This window comes from Gobius niger, assembly GCF_951799975.1.
Source record: "Gobius niger genome assembly, chromosome: 11".
Taxonomy (NCBI): domain Eukaryota; kingdom Metazoa; phylum Chordata; class Actinopteri; order Gobiiformes; family Gobiidae; genus Gobius; species Gobius niger.
In genome coordinates this window covers 8,954,394-8,976,908 of record NC_136862.1, presented here as the reverse complement: position 1 = coordinate 8,976,908, position 22,515 = coordinate 8,954,394, and the positions used below count along the sequence as shown (strand labels likewise).

Below are 22,515 nucleotides of genomic sequence, written 5' to 3'. Positions count from 1 at the left end.
CTATACGGGTTTCTTCTGGGACTTTAAGTCAAATGTTCTCTTCTGTTAGTACCCACTATGAAAACGAAATGAAATTATAGATTATGTGAGTTTGAGAATGCAGCCAATTATCAACTGAAGCATATTCACTACATGTTTCAGCCTGTAGTTTAAAGGGGCTAGATGCAAGTTCGCCATTTTATACTCACTACTGCCACCTTAGGTCATACGTGTAACTGCAGCTTCTATATTTAGCTCGTGCATGACAGCACTTCGGACCCTTTTTTTGACCTTTTTGACAGTGCAGGATTTTAGAGGCAGTTGTGGTGAACAGGTCTGGGCTCATTCTACAACTCAGGACATTGTTGGAACATGTATGGGGAGGAAAACACTTAATTTTAACATTTTTAAACTCTTTATAGTCCCTTTAAGTAGCCTGGACAGCCAGAATACAAGGTTTTTGTATTCTTTACAAAGATGTGTTGTCTGGGATCAGGAGTGATTTTTTAAAAACCCGAATGGGCATGATTGACAAGCGTATTAACCAATCAGGAAAGCTGGATATTACACAGGCGATCTAAGTCCTTTATGTCATAAGCAACTCGGTTCAGAATTCAATGTGTAATGGCTGTTTCAATCAATGTACGTTTGGAATGGGATGAAAAAACTTGTTAAGTGCATTTAATATAAGAAAATATTTTTCTGGTAGTTTATTCTGCCCTCCTGTCGTGACAACGTGCTCTGTGACTGGATCGATATCAAAGTCTTTGATTGGCTGTGAGCAAAGTTCCAGACGGTCCTGCTTTTGAACAGATACATAAAGCAGGAGTGGATGGCTGCCCAGGCAATAGTTTATGTTGGACCCAAAATGTGTCTCTCTCTCACTTGAGTCTGTAAATGTTTATTTAGTTATTTTACAAGTAACTTTCTCAGCAGTGGAAAAACAACTATAAAAACGAATGAAATAGCTTGAAATGTTGTTACTGTTTTGTTCTTTTAGTAAGACAGAAGGTTTGTTTACCTGCTTTACTAGTTTCGATCACTTCCTGTGATCTTCCTCAGAAGCGTCACCTGGTGGTGGAGCTTACATGGATTTTCCAGTCAGTAGGGAGAGTGTACGCCCCCTGCTGTCTGGCGCCTTCTCCAGGACGGGATCCCAGGTGTGGGATAAGGTTCATGCTCTGTCGTCCCGGTTCATAGATGTTGGTGCACATTTCCTGATCTCAATGGCTTCTCTGATCCAGCTGTGGTACTTGTAATAGTCTAATCAAAGAAGACAGTATGAACCTTTTGCAAAAGTTTGAAATGTTATTTTCACTATTATCATTTATATTCTTGTAGTTATAGAATGCACTTTACATTTGACAGCAAATCTCAAAGTGCTAGTGCTAGTAAAATCCACATAATTATTCTTTTATTATGTTGTAAAAAGTACTACATTCTATTTTCAATTCAGAAGCAGCCAAAGTGCAGTTTTCTGATACCTGAGAATGTATCTAATCATTATCATGCATTTGTCCTTAGACTATATTAGGTCCCTGAAATTGTGGAATAAATCAGTTGTAGATTTTTGCATAATATGCTAAACTTGACCTTTCTCACTGCACACATGTCTATAGGTGCACAGCCCAATTTTCTCAGCTCCAGAACTCTAGCACACCCACCCACTGTCCTTGCTGCCTTTGTCAGAAGATGTCCCTCGCTAGTGTAGTAGAAGCAAAGGTGTCTCAGAAAAGGAAAGATTCCCCGCAGAACCCAGCGACTTTCAACTGTCTGACACATTCACAGCTAATAGGTTGTGCTCATTTTCCACAATTTAATGACAAAATTTCAGATGGAGCGGCTGGCGTCAACATAACTGTCAGACAAAACTATTATTACTGTTTTTATTTTATTGTTTTTAGTGATTAGCCAAACAGAAAATGCACAAACCACTTTTTGGACCACTGGTCAATGGTAAATGGTCTAAAAAAACAAACAAAAAAACACTTTATTTTATTTGTGATGACCCCATTGATGAATAATACGCTTTTTTTTTTTATGTTGTCACGTGAATACAACCTATTTCTTTGCCGTCTAAAGAGCCACTTGATCACTTGACCTGTCTGATCTATTTCAGCAAGAAGCAAAAAAAGGATGTGGGGGGAAAAAGCCAAAAGTAACCACTACAGAAGCTGCTTATCAACAAGGGGCAATAGAGCATGACATGGCGCCGCTGACCCCCTGACCCGCCTGTAATGCGGTGGACTGTAGGATGAAATGAGAGCTTGTTACTGCTGGGATTGAGAAAGAGGCTGAGGTGGCCTTTGGGCTGTGTGCAGGCAAGTTGTAACGGGGCGATGGGCTTTGATTTGTGAACAATAAATGTGCAGCTCTTACAGTGTGCCATGCTACAGATGTAGAGGTTTTTTAGTAAGAAAAACATACGGATATGGGAGTTAAATATTGCTCAAGTGACAAAAGATCTTTATGTATAGTCTTGTTGCAGTATAGCGTTTTGAATTGTTGATGCATGGATCTCTTTGCATTGCATTTTATCACTTTCAACGGGGATTGGATCACGCTGAATTGGCACTAGGGGCCGCCATTGCTGAAGTACCTCCATATAGCCGCTAGTCTCCCATTGGAAAGCATTGCACTTTATGTTAAAAACAACTTTTGGCCTGGTTTCTAATTTTCTTAAACTTTCTACAGCCACATATTCCTCCTGTCATAACGCTGGGTTAGCTACAATTAAAGAAACCAGGCTGGTTTTCGTAAGAACATTTTTAGAAATCCCGTTCTATGAGGGCCGGACTGTTAGCATTGGAGCAGCGTGAACTACACGTCACGCAAGGGCCGAGTCTACAGTGAAGATCCCGCCCTTATGCCCTTTTTAGGAACATGCTTAGTCAGAGCTGAGGAGGAGGAGTCTGTAAATCCGCCATGATTTCCCCCTCAAACGTGGTCATTGTGGTAAATGGGGAGGAGTGAGGAATGACGGTCTTTTAATAATATGTCTATGGGCTATGTAAATTTGATTTTTTGTGTGTAAAGGGGTCGTTTCATGATCGGGAGGTTGTGGGTTCAAATCCCGGCTCCTGAAGGTGCCCACTGTTGTTGTGTCCTTGGGCAAGACACTTCACCCACTTTACCTCCAGTGTCTTCATACATTAGTGTATGAATGAGAGCGTGAATGGGCGAATGGTTCCTTGATGTAAAGCACTTAAGTTAAAAGCGCTATATAAGGTGAGACTATTTACCATATTCTCTTTTCCCCATCCATTCCCCCCCCCCCCATTTCTGTGTGAATTTGTGTAATTTGCACCATGTGTGTACTGCCGGTCGGTCGTGCCTCAATAGTGAATACATTCAAAACAGGCGCGTAGTTGTAAAGCATAGGCTGAATAAACACAATAGAAGGTGGTATTTTTTCTGCATGTGAGGTCTCGCGTTGCTCCTTTGCTCCACGACAGATTCCGCACACCTCTGTCCACTTTGCACTTATTTCTCACCTCCCCTGTTCCAATACGCAGCTTGTTATTGAGTAAAAAAGAAAGAAAGGAGAAAAAAAAAAAGCAGCTTGCCTTGACCTAAGCTTTTCAATAAGCTCTCATTCTCCAATTCGGCGCATCAGCATCTGGCTCCTCTGGTCCACAAAGCCAAGGTTAGCATCTCATTGCAATGCCTCGGGATACATCAGAAAAAAAGGAGGGATCCATTCTAGGCCGACGGGGGAATAAGCCACTTTGTTTCAACTTAAAACACATAGATAGCCATTACCTGCTATCCAGGCTCCGTGGATCCTAAAACACTAGGACGCTGAAACAGAATTTTAAATCAAGATTGACGCAACTCTGCCTCTCATCTCTGCTCTGAGGGAAGGATGGTGCATGCGCATTTACAGACCTGCTATTTGCCGAGATGCCTGCTTTCGTTTGCCTCGTCAATTCCTGTTTGCTTGGTTAATTAATATAAAGTGGGGAGGTGAGAGGGAAGGCGGGCGGGAGGCTTATTGAGGATTCAGTCCACATTAGAAAGTAGAGAGCTCAAATATTAAACGGCATACAGCATATGTTCAAGGTGTATTTGCTCAGCTGCCTCCGACAAACACAAGTGAACAGGCAGAGCGGTCTCTTCGGGTGTCGCTTAAGTCTCATTTAACTCTGAGGAGGAGGGTTTTAAGTTTTGGTGTTTGAGATTTCCTGCTTATAAGGGTTTTATAGTTCAGTTGAAGCGTGGGCAATATTTTTGCTTCCATTCCAAACACATCTTGACTCCTATATAGGGAAAAACAAATCACTAAATTATATTCAAGCAGATACAGTTGGTATAATAACCAAAAAGGTAACACTTTATTTTACACTGCCTTGAAACATTGTACCCAACTAACTTTAGTACAATGTAATGTGCAATGTAATGTGCAATGTAATAATGTGTAAGTATGTCTATGCAGTACATAGACAATGGAATAATGTGTACTTTGGAGGTTAATGTAATAAGGCATAGTTTGTATCCTATGTCTTATTACATTATCCATCCATCCATTTTCTTCCACTTCTCCGTTGCCGGGTCGTGGGGGCAGCATTTGGAGCTGCCCAAATCACTTTGCACCAGCCCCTTATGGCTCCTCCTGCAGGTGGTGGGTCCATGGAAGGACGGCCTCACGATTCTCAGGCCAGTTGGTCTTTCATAAGGGGCTTCTGAGCTGCTCTTTGTCTGACCCGTCACCTAGGACCTGTTTGCCATGGGTGACCCTACCGGGGGCACCAAGCCCCTGGGAGACCCTACCAGGGGCACCAAGCCCCAGACAACATAGCCCCCAAGATCATTCGGGTGCTCAAAGCCCACCACCACATTAAGGTGGCAGTTCCAGGAGAGTATTACATTATGTACCACCGAAATCCTTATACACATTATTCCATTGTGTATGTAACCTGTAGGTACAAGTTGTTACATAGCACATTACAATGTACTAATTTGGCAGGTACAATGCATCAAGGGTAGTGTAAAATAAATGTTACTCAAAAATTTGTATTGAGCAATATAAAGGAAACGGGGAAATTAAGAGAATGGTAAGGAAAAAAAGGAGAAAGGGAAGAGCGAGGGAGAAAAGAAAATTATCATTGGTTGATCCTATTTGTACTGTGTTGTTGTTACCTTATTATTTGGTTTCATCCCGCTATTTAAGGATTCAATGCTGGCACTGACAATCAAGCTGTGTATTTGCAAGATGCACCATATATTTACAAAATAAATAATTACAAAAGAAATCACTTCACCTGTCCCTGTTAAAATTGAAAATTGAAGATATGTTTCAGGAGTGATTAAACTAAAATGTTAATATTACATGTCAGAAACCGGTTTGAGCTAGTTTTATTTCATTTGTGTTGTTACTGGATTTGTACCTGCGTGTTTACAATGGCTGATTTAACATCTCTGCCACAGTGGAATCCTATTGATCCTATCGATTATGACACTTGAACACTGTCATTTGATACTTCCATATATTATAATCTTACTCTCTGAATATAGAAGAGAAAGTTTGCTTCCATGACTCAAGTCCATCATGGCATCACCGCTGGCAGTGCAGTCCCGATACATGTTGTTCCTTCAGCTGCTATTATACAGAAGAAAGCGCACTAAAGTGTCTAAATAAACTGGTAATGCTGGCACTTAGAGCTCTCCAGAGAAGGCCCCTTTGAAGAGGCAATTTTGTTTGTAGCACTGCATTTATTTTACTACCCATCTAGTTAAAAAAAGAAAAAGAAAAAGAAAAGTTGTCATTTCAACATTACTGAACATTTTGTGAGCCCTAATGTTTCGCTTTTATGCTTCAGGTTTTGCTTTTAGTTTGACAGCAAAACAAAAAACAGCAACATTTGTCTTTTCTTTTGCTGAAAACGACATGGTTTAGATTAGCGCTTTCACTTCAGAGCAAGTTCCAGGCAGGTTCAGTCCGGGATGTGGCCTTTCTGTTTGGAGTTTGTATGCTCTCCTTGCATTTGTTTCCTGTGTGCACCCGTTCACCTTAAAACAAAAAAAAAGTTCAGGAACATTTCCATCAACATTATGTGACGAACAAAGAGCTGTTCATCCATCCCGCGTATTCTGCATGCGTTCTGAGTCTGACACCGAAACTTATTGAAGTAAGTCGCAGAAGAACATGGAAAAGAATTCAAGCTAAACAATGCCATAATTCTTTTCATCACTATCTGTAAAGAACCTTGCAACTTTCAACAGCTCCACAAGAATTCTCTTTCTTGTTTTGTATCCTTGACTCAAAAAAGAAAGAAAAAAAAAAAGCGTTCCTTGCTCAGCTGTGCTACGGACTTTTATGAGGTGCGCAGCTGTGCATACAAAAGGATGCGGATTATTTAGAATTGATCTTGCTGGGGTTAGAGAGAATCCTGAACTGTACGACTTAAAGGTGGTACGAGACATTTCTGAGCTTGTTCGATTGGGGAAACAGCATACAGCAGATAACAAGCACTGACTATACAATATGAAAGGGAGAACATAGGGACTGGAGGTTTGCGATATTCTCATATTTAACCCTTTCACGCGTAGTGGTCACTACAGTGGACAGCTATTCAATTGTTTCTCCTATATGAATGAGTCTTTATGTCACAGTTGTGCATCAGTCATGACAATGGGCGCTACTGTGTTCCATACATTGCCAATTCCTGGTCAGCTTTTGCAAGGGCACAAAACCGTTTACATTAAAGGAACAGGCCACCGTTTGTCCACACTGAGGTATAAACTTTGTAATGTTCATTGTGTCTACTCGTGTTACAGTAGCACTTTTAGGGTTCATTTTGGCAGACACTAGGGTTAGAGCCTGCATGCCGGTGATACTTCTGATGACGGCCTGCAGTTGGCGGCTGAAACATCTTAAGGTAAAGATTTCAACATCTCTAACCCTAGTGTCTGATAAAATGAACCCTAAAAGTGATACCACACTGAGATATGTTCTTACCTGAGCTTAGACGAGTTGATACGTACCTGTCTGGTCTTTGTGCGTGCCCGTGGAAGAGCGTGGTAGCTTCCAACTTCACCCCCGTTTGGAGCCATAGGAATTTGTTGGGAGAGGCCAAATGCTAGCAACATCTTTGGTCGTTTTGCGTGACTGAGCGCATGCACAAAGACCAGACAGGTACTTATCAACTTGTCTAAGCTCAGGTAAGAACATATCTCGAGTATGGAAAAACGGTGGCCTGTTCCTTTAAAGGTTACATTGTAGTTGAGCATTTATTAGCTTTTTTATGCTACTGGAATAATAACAATATATCCATTTCAACACATAAATATACAGATTAAATCGCCTCTATGAAACACTTCAAATTGAAATCTTTGAGTTCTCATTCGTAGGAGTTAACGCTTCTCCCTAAAGACTGGTGCAGACTGAAGTATTGTATTCTTCCTCCAAGTCCTTTACTCCCTCCCCCACATTTGTAATTCATATTTAAGCTGTCCTAATTCACAGCAATGATAGCAACCTCATTGCGAGTTTGACTCAAGTTTCTCCACTTTTCCAAGGTCTTTTAAGGGGATTGCTGGTATTTCTCTAACCCTCATTAACATTTCTGAAACTAATGTCCTTTTTTTTTAAAATACTTTTAGCTTTACCTTGAATGCCTCATCCGAGCTTTGTCTTTAGAGAAACGAGGCCACTCTGGACTTAATAACACATATTGTATAAATAGTGAAGAGATGGCTTTTTGTTCCCTCTAGACCCAATTTCAAATGAGTGAAAATAAAACTCATCCGCCAGCCATGCCATATCCCAGATTTAACCACCATTGTTGTAAATATTTGACTGTAACTTTCGTTTATGCCTGTGTACAGTTGCTTGTGTTAGTTAAGACTGCGCCGTCCTGTTGCATTAAGTCTCGCTCTGGTCCATAATCCCAGACTTCTGTGTTTAGCAGCAGGAGCTGCAGCCTGCGCCCGACTGAACCGCTTCACCAGCCAAACAAGACTTAGAGAGACTTTTCGCTATTTACTAGTTTTAGCAGAAATATAACAAGGAATTTGATTGGGTGTGCTGTGGAAGACCAGACATAGTATGACTTTCTGTGAGGTGTTAGAAATGTAAACTCCCATCTGAACCGAGCACATTTTGACAAAAACAACAAAGTTACAAAAACATGACTAAAATGTGATGAAAAGGCCACAAAAGAGTGACAAAAACAGGAGATAAGCAATAACACAAAAAAAAAGACAAAAAAGCATCAACAACTTGACGAAAACGCAAAAAAGAATGACAAAAGAGAAACAAAAAAGTGACAAAAACATCAATCAATCAACCTTTATTTGTATAGCGCTTTACAACAGCACCCGCTGAACCAAAGTGCTTTCCATAAGTGCAATATAATAAAACAATTTTAGCATAAAATATTGACAAAAAAACATGACAAAAAAGCAACAAAAAAAGAGATGAAAAAGCAACAACAAAACCTACGAAAACACAGCAAAAACATTTAAAAAATGTGACAACAAAGTGGCAACAACGCAATAAAAAAGTTACAGTTATCAGTTTTGTAGGTCTTAGCTTTCAAATGAGGCGTTACACTGGCCTAGAGGCTGTAAGCTTTTAGATCCAGGTAATGCCGAACAGGAGAAAATGTGCTCGGTCCAGGTGGGGGCTAGGAGGTTAAAGAAAGGATATACGATGCACTTTTGCTTAGTAAAAAAAAGTGTGTTACAATGACTGAAATTAATCTGATTAAGCTGCATATTAGGGACGCTAAATACAGAGAATCAATAATTAATTTGAACATATTTACTGCATATAATTATGAAATGTTTTCAAAAATCTTCAAGCCTGATTTTAAACGGCAAAACAAGTGGAAATCCTGATTAAAAAATTCTTACCGATGCGATTTGAGGAAGCTACATGTATTTGTGTGCCCATGTCTTTTCCCAATTCAGTGTGTGGGCACCAAAATGTATTCTTAATATTAGCACATTTTTCAATGATAAATCCCAATAGAGACCAATCATTTTGTTTTCTTCTCCCTACAAACAATTGCAGTGTTTGTGACCATTAGTCAGTAATAGCCAGGGCTTGCTGGTTATTGCAGTTACATTTGCACTTTTTTTAATCATCCCCACAGCAGCGAGGGCAGCCAAGTTTACATTACCACAGCATATCTTAAATGACACTGAGCATTCATCCTTTTTTCTTCACTTTGGGCCGCTATATTCTGAACATTCCTGTTCCTCTTTGAGATATTCTTTTGATTTTGAAAAGTGAAGTGTCCAGGTCAGAGGGTTGTTTTTGGTTTGAAGTGATTTTTTTTTGTCCTTAAACCAGCGGTCATTGCAGGACAGAAGCACAAGTGAACAACACTACTTCACTGGAGAACAGGCAGTGACAGGCAAGTTCCATGTTTGTGAAGGAGCCGTTTACAGTAATGGTTCTGAAGTAGGTCAAAACAACAAAGAATGCCTCGTATAAAGAAATAAAGGTATCTGGGACTTTATTCTTGTTGGAAATCTGTTGGTGTCCTGCTTTAGTTCAGACTTTTCTTAAAGTAGAGTGAAATCCAACCTTTCATCATTTGTGAAGACAGAATTTTGACCACTGCACATATTTTAAACTTAATGTAAAAACAAGTACAGAGACTTTAATAACTCTCAGACACCTTATATTTCTGTATTATATGTAGCATTTTATGACCAACCACAGAAATCCTATGAAGCTGTCTGGACTTAATAACAGAAGATATGATGTGGTGGGAGATGACCATTTTGAACTAATGTAAAGAGACCCACTAAGATAAGATAAGATAGCCTTTGCTGATCTCACAATGGAGAAATATACTTGTTACATTCAGCTCTTAGAAACACTCAGGGTGTGCAAAAAGGCAGGAAATGCGAGGGGAAAAAGACAATTAAATAGTAAATTGTGGTATCATATGAAGTATACAATTGCTACCAAGGACTTTGTGGGGACAAAAAGTTTAAACAGTAATAATAAGTAAACAGACTATAACAAAAAAAAAAGTGATGCAGATAAGTGATGTAAATACAGGGATTATTGCATGTATTTTGCAAAGGGGTTATTGCACATGTGACTTTGCAGTCTTGTTGTACAGTCTGACAGCAGTGGGGATGAAGGCCCTCTGGTCGCGCTCCTTCTTGCACTGAGGGTGCCTCAGTCTGCCACTGAAAGAGCTGCTCAGCTCCTCTACAGTCTTGTGCAGTGGGTGGGAGGTGTTGTCCATGATGGAGGTGAGCTTGGCTAAATATGAAAGATTATATGAAAGATTACTCAAATATGTATGACTGAAACCTTAATAATAATAATGATAATAATAATAATAATGCATCGGTTTTATATAGCACTTTTCTGGACGCTTTACGCTTTACATTGCATTATTCATTCACTCCATACCCGGTGGTGGTAAGCTACTATTGTAGCCACAGCTGCCCTGGGGTAGACTGACGGAAGCGAGGCAACCAGTCTGCGCCATCGGCCCCTCCGACCACCACCAACCACTCACTCACTCACTACATTCCTGGTGTTACTAAACGGTCTCCCATCCAAGTACCGACCAGGCCCTTCCCTGCTTAGCTTCCAAGGTCTGACAGGATTGGGCATCGCAAAGGCGGTATGGCCACCTTACACAATGGATACAAGTGGGTAAAAGCCAAGTTAATGTAGCATATTACTGGGCCTAAAACATAATTTTGTTGCATTTTTTTATTATTTAGTCCTGATTTAGTCCTCGCTGAATCATGAATCTTGTCTTGTCCCGGTTTAATATTGGTTTTGCCCAAATTCAGTTGTCTAATTTGCAGGAAATATTCAATTTAACCTTGTTATATGCCAGTTTAGGGTTAGCAATTATGCATATCCAAATCACAACGCATATTGAAAGGAGAGTTTACAGCCTATATACCTCATTTAAAAGCCGAGACCCAGTTTCTAAAACTATGTGTAAGATCTGTGTGAGGGAAACACAACTTACATCACATTTTCCCTTCCTAACCCTAATCATAACTATACAGTAACCCTTGACCCTAAACCTAACCCTAAGTATGTAGCAAGTTGAAATTAGTTGCGGCCTATTCCAAGTTAGAATGTGGTATTTTCATGAAACATTGACTCTTTGCTCACCACTAGTGCCTGATCATTACTTTCCCCTTACCCTGTTCATTATTGCCTCTCGATGTTTTGTTTTATTTGCCTCTGCCTTATCCTAATAATATCAGTGTCTAATTACACTTAGCTTTTCCAACGCTTCACAGCACACCTTCCATGACGTCTTGTAAATAAAACGCACCTTCCCTCATCTCACCAAACTGTTTAGCATTAGGTGAATAGCAGAGGACCTCCATTAACCACACTCTTAGCATTTCAATTACACAAACACATAATTACAGATCTGATGCATCCGCCGAGCTGCTACCAATTTCCCATCATTATCTCATTGATCGCTGCCTCTCAGTGCAACTTCATATTTTATTCCCCCATGTATGAATAAATTGAAAGCGCCGTGGATAATCATCTTGTTTGTTTGAAGACATTTAAAGATAAACATAATGGTGCCGATAATTGCTAAAGGAATATCGTGTATCAAAAAGCAATCTAGGCCTTATTGCAAGCAGAGTACAGGAAGCAGTGGAGGTGTAATTGGACGGTTTGCGCTGACAAGGGAAATAACGCAATAAGGCTTTCAGACATCAGTCTCCGGATACAAGTGAAAAGAATGCACTTTGTCTGTGATGGTCTGAGAGACAGGCTTTTAGTTATGCGTATCAAATGAAAAGTGTGAAATTTACTTAAAGACTGTGTTCAAACAGTTCTCTTCTTGATTTATGTAATCTCGGGGAAATGGCTGTGAGCTTTTAGTCTCTGCAACAACAAAAAAGCGAAGGGAAGAAACTGTGTGGATCGGGAGATAAAGCTGCAACACTTTTGCAGAGTAATAGGTAAGTTGTTTTTTTCAGGTCTGACAGTTTGTTAAATGTTTCTCCCCACTCTACTCTACATTTTTCTGGTAGTGGAAATAAACACATTCTAAAAGTAAAATGACTTGATTAATTTCAGCGTAGTGGCCATAGACTGTGAAAAACATTGACGTACCTTCCCTATTAGTGAAGTCTAAATGGTATTAGGCTCCGGAAGTTCCTCGCTCTAATAGACTTTCTATTGAATTTTTTTGTGCCGCTCTTTAATTCATTATTTAACACAGGCTTGTCATCCTTTTCGACACAAATGTGTGTTTGTTTTTTCTTCCTTTTTCTGTTTTCATTTTTGCCTTATTCTAAATACAGGGGCTGGCCTCAAAAAGGCTGTGGTAAGCCACCCTGAGTTATTGGGTGTTTCCACTGGCAGGCCCTTCCCAGCCCGTGCAGTGCCTGGTCAACCCTGTTGGGCGAGCATCTCCACTGCTGAAGCCAGAGCCAAACCGGTCTGAGCAGGCAAGTTTTGGGAACAACCTCTAGCCGTGGCGAAAGCGTGCTGAACCGAGACTAACAGACTGTTGGCGTGTGATTGGCCATCGAGAGAAAACAGCATCACTATTCACATGGAGGTCATACGGATTTAATATTTCACAACATCATACAGCTGTTGAACAAGGTCATTTTGCTGATGATAGCATTTAGCCGCTGTTACCACAACTTTAGCTGGTGCTAGCATAATATTAGCATGTTACATTAGCATCAGCGCCACTTTATTCACTGTATAAGCATCACTTTATTGACAACATGCACTAGGACGGTAAACTTCACACTGCCAGAGCTGACTTTGATATTCTGGTCTGTTCTAATTTATATTTTTGCCCCTTTTCGCTTTAAACTTTTTGTTATTACTCATTGTACATAAGATACCCCTATTTACTATTCAACTATTTGCACATTTCCTGTGTAATGTAACAAGTAAATACTTCCATTGTGAGATCAATAAAGGATTATCTCTTATGAAGCTTACCTTCATAGTAGTCTTTTAGCTGCTACTTTCCACTAGTATTTGCCATGGTACCTCTGAATACTTTCATAAACCCCACCAAAATTCAGCATTTGTCCACATTGTCCTCATCACGCGGCACAAAACCTTTCAGGCCGCTCAGTTGTTGCTTCTATAATGTGCACACTGTGGGAGCGCCGCCACAACAACTGTCGGCCTTGTGTGTAGTGGAAACCCTCGCCTGTACTGGGTAGAGTAGATACTGTACATGTTGTACAAGGTGAGTACATTGACCGAGGCGTGTGCGATACATGGGTAGTAGTGGCTAAGTGAATAGAACTCTTTCCTCACAGCAAGAAAGTCCTAGTCAATTTCCTGATGTGGTGGAGCCTTTGTGTGCGGAATTTAGATGATCGTCTGTGTCGTGGTGGGTATTTGTTATGTGATCTTAAGACACTACAATCACGACTCAGTGTGAGGGCTGTCAAATCCACTCTCCGCTCACAGCATGAGTGTCGCGCTATGTGCATTCGCCTAATCCAACAAGTTACTTCGAGTCAAATGCTTCACACTGCAATCGCTTTGGTTGGTTCACCCATAAGCAGCAAAACAAACTCCTTCCAACAAACTCTTCCAAGCTTTATGTTATTTATTTTAATATATTTGTTGAGTGATCTTGTTGTTGCACTTTTGGTGTTGTTGAAATAAACACCACAACATAAATGCAAAAGAGAAAAGCAGAACATCGACTGGCTCAGCTCCACGTCAGGATATCACAGCTGGTTGCACAAGCATCAACCTTTCAGCTGCATATTGAGGAGACAAGCCCAAGTTATTACTGACTTAATCTCATCATATAGCTTACCTCCTGAATACAGGCCTGCACTGGTACTATTGAGACTTGACTGGGGGCAGGTATTGGGATTAGTAGTATAGAAATCAGAGATAAATCCTTACATGTTGTTGACTACTGGTTCTAGACTTAGGATCTGGCAACGTAAGGTTTCAGGTCCATTCGAATTTCTGATTAGATTCTTGACACTGGAAACAAAACAAATAAATGTCAACACAAGCAACTTTTACCTCATGCAAACGTTTTTTTCAAATGTATGATTGTGAATAAATCAATAATACAAATGTTGTCATGTTGGAAATTAACCAACATGATAAGACAATGAAAGTGTATAGAGTTCATGAAATAATAAAAAAAAACTCTATTTACACTACTTTTAAAGAAGTTAAGTTTCCCAAAGCACTAGCTTTATGGTGTTCTCTGTTGCTAATGCTAGAACGGTTTCCGTGTTTTAATTAGTGAAAGACACTTTGGAACTGGACGGATGACTGTAATTCTTCATTCATTTGAATCTCATATTGCTCCACCATGTTGCATTCTAATTTCATGTTTGGCTTGGCTTTCTAAATTCAAAAGAATGAGCTAATGCAAGCTGTGGGAGCAAGACTTCTATTTTCTGGTCGCGCTGTTTACATGCATCCACATCAAGTGATGGATGGGACCCTTGCGTCGTCCTGAGTGTCCAGCTTAAATATTTAATACAGCGTCTTTATAGTTTGTCTCAGAATTCCCCCAGATCGTGTGGGGACATTTTTATTGTGGAATCGACTGAAGTGCCGGGTCTGACCTCCACGTGTTATTGCTCGGGGACCAGGAGACTCCGGCTGACTTAAACGCTCATATTCAGATTGTATCTACTGCTCTGACACGTCAATCGATGCAGGTTGCCAGGCTCTACACATTGTAGGATGTGCTCTTAGTTATGAATATTGCAAGGGGGTTTCTTTCTGATATGAGTGAAATAATAGCAGTACACTGAGAGGTACATGCAGCTCAAAATGGACCTACTTTGTGGATGAACGGATTTTCTTGTGTATGTAAATGATATCTTAAAGCAATACTAAGTAACGTGTTTACCTTAATAAATCCTTTTAGTTGTCCATCTGGGGGTAATACAAGTGTTTATGGGATGATTGGAGGGTCTTTCATCTCCCCCGGTGTCTCTGGCCAGAAAACCATGCTTGCAACTTTACTGCCACTGGACCGGAGCCACCAATACACACTAATAGAATCACAAAGAAGCTAACATGCTAACGGGCAAAGCTAACTGCGGGCTAGCGTCACTTTAAACAGTCAGCGTAGTTCTGTCAGCGTAGTATTTACTCACCAAGATAATTAATAAGTTAAAAAATCGCAACTTGCTACGGCACCTGCAGTTGCGCTTATGGCCTCTAGGGGCAAGAGTTACTTAGTACTGCTTTAAAGGATCATTTATGAGGTATTTTGCCGTCCACTGCTGTCGACAGACTTGATAAAGAACTACTATTAGCATGACGTGAAGAACACAATTTGAATGTACTGATTGACAGTTTATAGAATATGATGAGCATCAACAAATGACATCAGGAACCAAGCAGACTAAATATGCAGGATTATTCACACAAGTATGGGTTTAAAGCATTTTCCAGGCATAACGTCAATTCATAACGTCAATTTAAGCAACATTTCCCTTAAGTCTGCTTTGTGGATATTCCTTACCCAAACATGTATAACCATAGCGTGCATAATTCAATCCACAGACTATTGCTTTTACTGCCTCTGGTCTGCTCCCTATCCGGTCGGGGATCTGTAAATCTGTCAAGGAGAGAGTCAATTCCATTCTACCACTTTGGCTGTAATCTCATTTGCCTCCGGTGCGTCTCCTTGCGGCTGGTCGCGGTGACTTTCCCAGTGTAAATCCCGCCTGTCCCGCGCTGAGCCGCTCCATCAACCAGCCAAATCCATTATCCCGGGAATGTTTTAGGAGCGTAATGGAATCCTTATCTTTATTTTGGCCCGGGAAGAATTTAATTACACGGTGCTGTAAAAGTTCCCCTCGGTTTATCGCAACAACATGCACAAACGTCCTCATTTCGAGTGCCGCCACTGTCTCAAGGTTGACGTCTTTGTTTGACAGAGGTGGCTGACGATCATCACAGTGCTGCGCTGTGGTGTGACACTTCCTGTATCTCTACTGTGAAGTTATACAATGGACAGACAGATGTCCTCCTATTGGTCAAGTCAACTTTATATGTGAGAACGCCTTTTATGTAGCAAAAGTAACAGAGTATACAATAAAACAGAAGGCATAATATTGTGCACCCAAAAATGTCCACAGACAAAATATATCTGTTTCAAGTTTTAGTTTTGTGTGCATCGTTTGGAATAATTTGATTAGAAACTTTATTAGAAAGTCTATTGAGTAAATTGGATTTCAGCATTATGATGTGAGAGCGGTAATGCAATTTGTCATTTGCCTAATGTTGATAACAGGGCATGAAAGAAAGTGCGCGAGTAAAATGTTCCAGAGACTGTATGTAAATTTAGGGAAAGAAAGTATGAGTCATTGCAGAACTATCAAATTTAACAATTGGACAATTTGTATTTTTCTGCAGTAATATGTTTCTGTAATAAATCAATGCGGTGAATATAAAAGCCCAAACCTGATTTTTTCATTATTTTTTTGCAAAGAATGAAAATGAAAAAATTAAAAATAGTTAGTTGTGGTCCAAACTCATTCATAACCTTCCTAATATACAGACGGCAAAACGTCACACAAGGGGGCGTGGCCTCGCCGAGGGGAGGAAGTATGTTGTGGGAAACAAAATATTTTTCACTCTTTTAGCTGTTTTCTGGCGGAATATAATCTTGTATATCACACACAAAAAAGTCAAGTCTAAATCGGGTCCCTACGGATGTTTTTTCACGGCAGATTGTTCAGTGGAAGTGAAAAAACGGTAGTCATAGCTTGCGTTAGCATTCAGCATGATGCTAACATAAAGCATCATGTTAGCATTCTTAGTTATGTTTGTACTTATGGGCTGTTGAACCATTTTGCTCTTCTCCATGTCTTTATCTGTATTGAGGAGGAAACTATATTCATAATTCAGCATTTGTTAAAGGGACTATACAAAGTTTAAAAATTTTAAAATTATGTATTTTCCACGAGCTTAATATAGAAGCTGCAGTTACGCATAAGATGGCAGTAGTGAGCATAAAATGACCAACTTGCATCTATCCCCTTTAAAGTAGTTTTGGAGTTATTATAGAAAGTTTATATTTTTTACCTCTTTGTTTCCCCCCTCAGCTGCTTCAAATATGACCATATAAGGGCGATTCCAGTGATGTATCTGTATCTATACTGCTCAGTTCGTCACAGTGACAAATTTATAGGTACATTTCAAAACTTGCAGAGCCACTTTTCAGGTTTTTGACCAAAAAAAAAAGGCTGAAAATTGATGAAATTGATGCAAATGTTTTATAATTGGATGCACACAGATTTCCCCACAATGTTTGAGTTTGCAATACACTAAAGGAGGACAAAATAAAATGTGCTCCATTTCTAGGAAATAAAAACAGAACAAAAGCATTTGATAATAAGTAGTCTGTATACTTGACAGTAACATACAGCAAAAATTACAGGAACATTACATGAAATTGCTTCAACTGTGGCATCCTCCTCCGCTGCTGCTTTATAACAAGCTCTCCACCAGCGCTAATTGTTTTCCAGCGTGTCTTTCCGCAAAGGAGACGGCGACCTAAAAGGGAATGCAAATGGAACACGATAATTCCCAAGTGCCCGTTTTATTTAGGCAGTGATTATTCCGCCATATTTTGTTTTGTGATGACAGGCCTTTTTAAGTGGGAGCTGCAATGGTTACAGTGGGAGCTCGTTAAGACGCCGCGAGCCGCCTTTGTGTCCTTTCAAAGCGCGGGCGATTAGGGCCGGGCCGAGGACGGCTTCCTGTGGCATCCTCACGCGGCTAACGTATCATTTGGGTTGACTCTGCCCCTCGCTCTCCCCCACAGTTTTCACACATGTGCACCGCAGAGTGTGAATTTCGATTTGAGCAACGGTTCATGACGTCGAATGAAACAAACCAAGATGAAGCGCGTTTTAGGTTTGACATTGAATACAGTTTTTATCCATGGTAAACAAAACATAGACGTAACATGCAGTTTACTTCATTTTTAGTCCTCAATTTACAAATATCAGCTGTTTTCGATAAAGAATATCACGTATCGAGGTTAATATTCCAAATTCTTTCTATTATAAATGAAGAGTTGATTTGCGAAAACAGGTAAGTGCCATTGAAATAAAGTATGCTTGAGCGTTTCTCTTTTTTCATTACCAGATTTGTTTCAGTGTCATAACAATATAAAGGCACTTGTTCTTAAATTCACACAACTTCAGTTTCATAAGTGGCATCTGTCGAGTGCAGTGACAAATATCCCCAACAAATTTGAAAAACTTTGAGATATGCTTTTGTAAATGAACTCTACAAATCTTCAAATCATCAACACAATGGGAGGTTCCTGTTCCCCCTTTGGGAGGTTTAGGTCTTTTTTGTTCCTATAACGAACTATTGGACATACGGGGTCGAGAGAAGTGCCTTTTGCAGAGGTCATTTTAAGAACAATGTAGTCTTTGACCAAATAACCCCTAACACCCCCACTTTAACCAAGCTCATTTTCTACAGTTCGTCTTTACCCAAATCTAAAAGCTTCTTGTCTAGAGCTTACTGCCTATAGGCCATGATAACGCCTCATTTGAAAGCTAAGACCTACAAAACTGATTGTAATTTTTTGTTGCGTTGTCACCACATTTTTGAAGCGTTTTCGGCGTGTTTTCGTTTTCGTCGTGGTTTGTCTAGTTTTTGTTGTTTTTTGTTGCTTTCTTCATTCGCTTTTTGTCACTTTTTAGTCATATTTTTGTGTTTTTTTTATTGTGTTATTGTTGCCTTTCTGGGATGTTTTTGATTTGATTTATCTCTTTCTCAAGGGGGTCCTGAACACGAAATAACAAAACATGTGACGTGACAAAAGTATTGTCACACACATAATCACACAGTCTCATGTCTTGCTCTGTCCATCCCCGCCCTCCTCATCGATTTCCCTCACTTTAATACAATACAATATTAACAATAGGTACAAAGAAAAAATAAAATCAAGAGAGGGGGGAAAAAAAGTTTTTGTTGCTCTCTCTTTTATCACTTTTTCATCGTGTTTTTTTTCCATTATATTTCCGTCCTCATTTTTTGTCTCTATTTGGATACTTTGTTCAAGAAGCTTTTAGATTTGGGTAAAGCCAAACTGGAGAAATTGCTCAGTTCAGGTGGGGGTTAAGAGGTTAAAATACAATTTGATTCCTCCTGAAGCTCCATTCTCAAAAAACTGACCGAACCTTGCTTTATAACCTGTCAATATCTGTATCTTTTATCATTAATAACATTATGGAATCAGTGCAAGGGCGGGAGCGTCACATTTAAAGCGCTCACTCTGCTAATAAGGACTGAAAAATCATTCTGCAGAACCTATTATTTGAAATTCATGCACGAGTATTCAACACAATAATGGTTGTATTTGCCCGAGGACAGTAGACGGTGGACATCTGCACTCTTTACACATGCCTCACAAATTACCACTTTCTCCACAGATTCTCACATTGACCTTAAGGGGGCACTATTATTTTAGTCTAACGCACGCTCCTCTCATCTCCCCATTAGAACATTATAGATTTTGCAACGTTTGCCTGACATTCGTTTATCGATTGACTTGCAGTATTTATGTGTTTGCTTTTTGGGTCACTTATTGATAGTCATTATGCTTATCCAGATTGTTTTGTTATTTCCCCCAGATGGCTGCAGAATAAATAAGGACAGATACATTTGGACGGCTGCAGATGAGTGAATGTGTTTGCAGAGACGGCAGCATTAGAGAGGCTGACGCAGCGCAGTAAAGGGCCTGTATCAGGAGTGGATCAGGTCATTACAGACGACTATTGTTTGCTTTATCTCTCTGATAAAAGCTGTTGTCTCCACTTAGTCTCTGCTGCGTGTCTCTCACTCCTGAGCACTCTTTAGTGGAGCGCAGTTGTTGTTGTTGCTGTTGTTGTTGTTGTTGTTTTGATCTGATCTGCTCTGTTCCGAGCTTTGAAAGTAAGTGTTTTATTGCACAAATGTGGTTTTAAAGTGTCCACACTTTACATGAAATGTGTTTGCAAACGCTGTCTCCGTCTCTAAAGGGACAATTTGATTCAGAGCACAAATGGAAGATAATGTGAACAATGCATCAGTGAAAAGAAAAGAAAGGGTAATGCTTAGTTGTGACAGAGCACTTTGCAAAAACTGATTACTTTTTTCAGTGAGCAGAGATTTCATTGAACGCATTCAACACGGGTTGTACTTCTATTTCCTTAATTCTGCGGATTTTAATAATGGACACATTCAGCTGCAAAACCATTCATAAAAAAACACTCAGCAAAGTCCTCAAGTGCTCATTCCTCTCAAATATTAGTTTGTCTCACACAGAAAAATATTAAGTAAGTGGCCAAAAAAATATCACATCAAATGGCCTGTCAACTACTATTTACTTACAAATATGGCACTAAAATCTGTTATATTTTAAGGCTTATAGCAGACCTGGGCAAATTACGACAAATTACGGACATGATTGAATCTGGCCCACGACTTGTAGGGCATAAATTCCTGAGTATGCCCCCCCAAAAAGTAAGTCTCTAGCCCATTCCTTTGCAGAGTTATGATTTTTTTTGAAGAAATGACAAGAATGCTCACTCCAGCCACTCGGAGGCTGCTTAAATAAAATTAAAATAATTCCACACTTGTCCAACAGAGGGCAATGATATAATGAGTGATCAGGATATAAACAACACATTGGCTACAGTCCTGTCAGGCTCATTAGTTTTATTTATTAACAAAAGCTTCCTCAATAGTATTTTCCCAGTCTCAATATTTAGGAGCTTTTGTTAATAGACCCCGGCAATATACTCCCCATGTATGTTTTGGCCCCCAAGGAAATTCACTTGGAGACCCCCCTGCTATCGCTTCACTTTCCAGAAACTCAGTTTGAAGGACGCACAGAGGTGCTTGTTTGTTTGTTTGTTTGTATACTTTATTGTCCCCGTAGGGAAATTCGTCCTCTGCATTTAACCCATCAGCTTTCAGTGCGATGGTTGAAGTTAACTAGTATAAGAAGTTGAATAAGCTAAAAAACGATGCACACTCATGCACGTCCTCGTCTTGGTTTGGCTAAATATTTTAAGAAAATAATTGTCCTACTAATACCAGATATTCAAAATACACAATTTAGTGTAATGTACAATAGGATAACGTTGCAGAATAAGTTCAATTCAGGCTTCTTATGTGGCCCCTTATGAAAATGAACTGCCCACCCCTGGCTTGTATGAACATATAAACATATTAATGACCACATTTTTGGTTCATTGCCTGTGTTTGGCATAGTCGCACTTGCTCTGACTAACCTTTTATTCACACTAATGGCAAAACAACGGTCAGGAGGTAACTGGCAGCACATTTATAAAGTTGAAATGCCACATAGCCATCGCCTGCACTGTGCTTTTTGTCTTCTGGCTGCATTGACAGCAGTAAAACTGGCAATTTCCATCCCAAATGTCAAGGTAAAAGAAGAGTCGTAGCATTGCGCACATAATGTATTGCTATTTGCTTGAAGGTTATCGCATGAAATTCAATCACTTAAAGCTTTAGATCCAGCTTTTGTTTTCATTATTAATCACATGAGCATTTGACTTTGGCAATGAAAACATAAATTGCCATTATTTATTATTATATTTTGTCTACCAAATCTGTCAGCCATGAGTTTTTGGGTTTATGAATATCATGATTATTTTCTGCGGCTGTACACCTATGCTGTCTTCACATTGCTTTTACTTTTCTTGAGTCCGTCAAAGGAGCAGTGCACTCCACCAGTCCGTAACCGCCGTGCGCTAAGTGCCCCTGACTAGAAAGTTGTTTTCACGGCGCCCTGACCCCACGCACATAAAACCCCTTTTTTGCTGAACTCCAAAGGCACCTGGAAGCCGCTCCTATCAGCCCACATCTCCGGTCTGATCTCTCTAATGCACTGCACTAAACGGGGTTAACTCACAGGCGGTCTATAATCTGACAGAGAGCATTCCTGGGAACACCAAAGCTTTTTTTTTTTTTGTTTCAAGAAAATGCTCCAGCCAGTCAGCAAAGCACGTCCCAGGCTTCCAAAGGCTACATTTTCCAATTCTGGGGCCTGTAACCTGCTGCCTGGGAGTTACAGTAGCTCCAAACCCGCTCCCCAAAGGCTTTCTATAATTCTTTACAAGCTTGATGAGTCCAATTTTAGCACTGTCTTGGCTGTCCTTAAATTATTAAGAGGAATAACTTCTTCGCTTTCTGTTAATATATCATCTTGGCATCCAATTGCCCGGGGCGTACTCTTCCTCAGTATATTATAGTGAGTAGATCTGTTATATTATAAAAGTAGACCCTTGTCCTAACTATATTAATCTTGACTTATAGAATCAAAGGGGTTACATGGTCTAGCACCTGGTGAAAAAGTGTCAGTGGTGCTGTGAGGACGCCAGGTGCAAGTAAGTGTCCTCATATCAAGGAGCTACATTTACTGTATGTTACGAAAATGGGTTATGCAGTGAGCTTCAGACAAACTATATTCACAGCGAAGATTCGATGCATTGTTTATATTTAATTATAACACATTTTCTCTCCTTAGCTAATGTTTTCCATGTTAAAATAATTGCTTTTTTCAGGGGAGT

At 39.9% G+C, this 22,515-nt stretch overlaps 1 protein-coding gene across 2 annotated transcripts in view; it reads left to right on the top strand.

The window, feature by feature from the left end:
• Positions 1-22,515, top strand: part of ntm (neurotrimin) — a 610,313-nt gene that overhangs the window by 407,884 nt on the left and 179,914 nt on the right. The gene's annotated exons all lie outside the window — the stretch shown is intronic.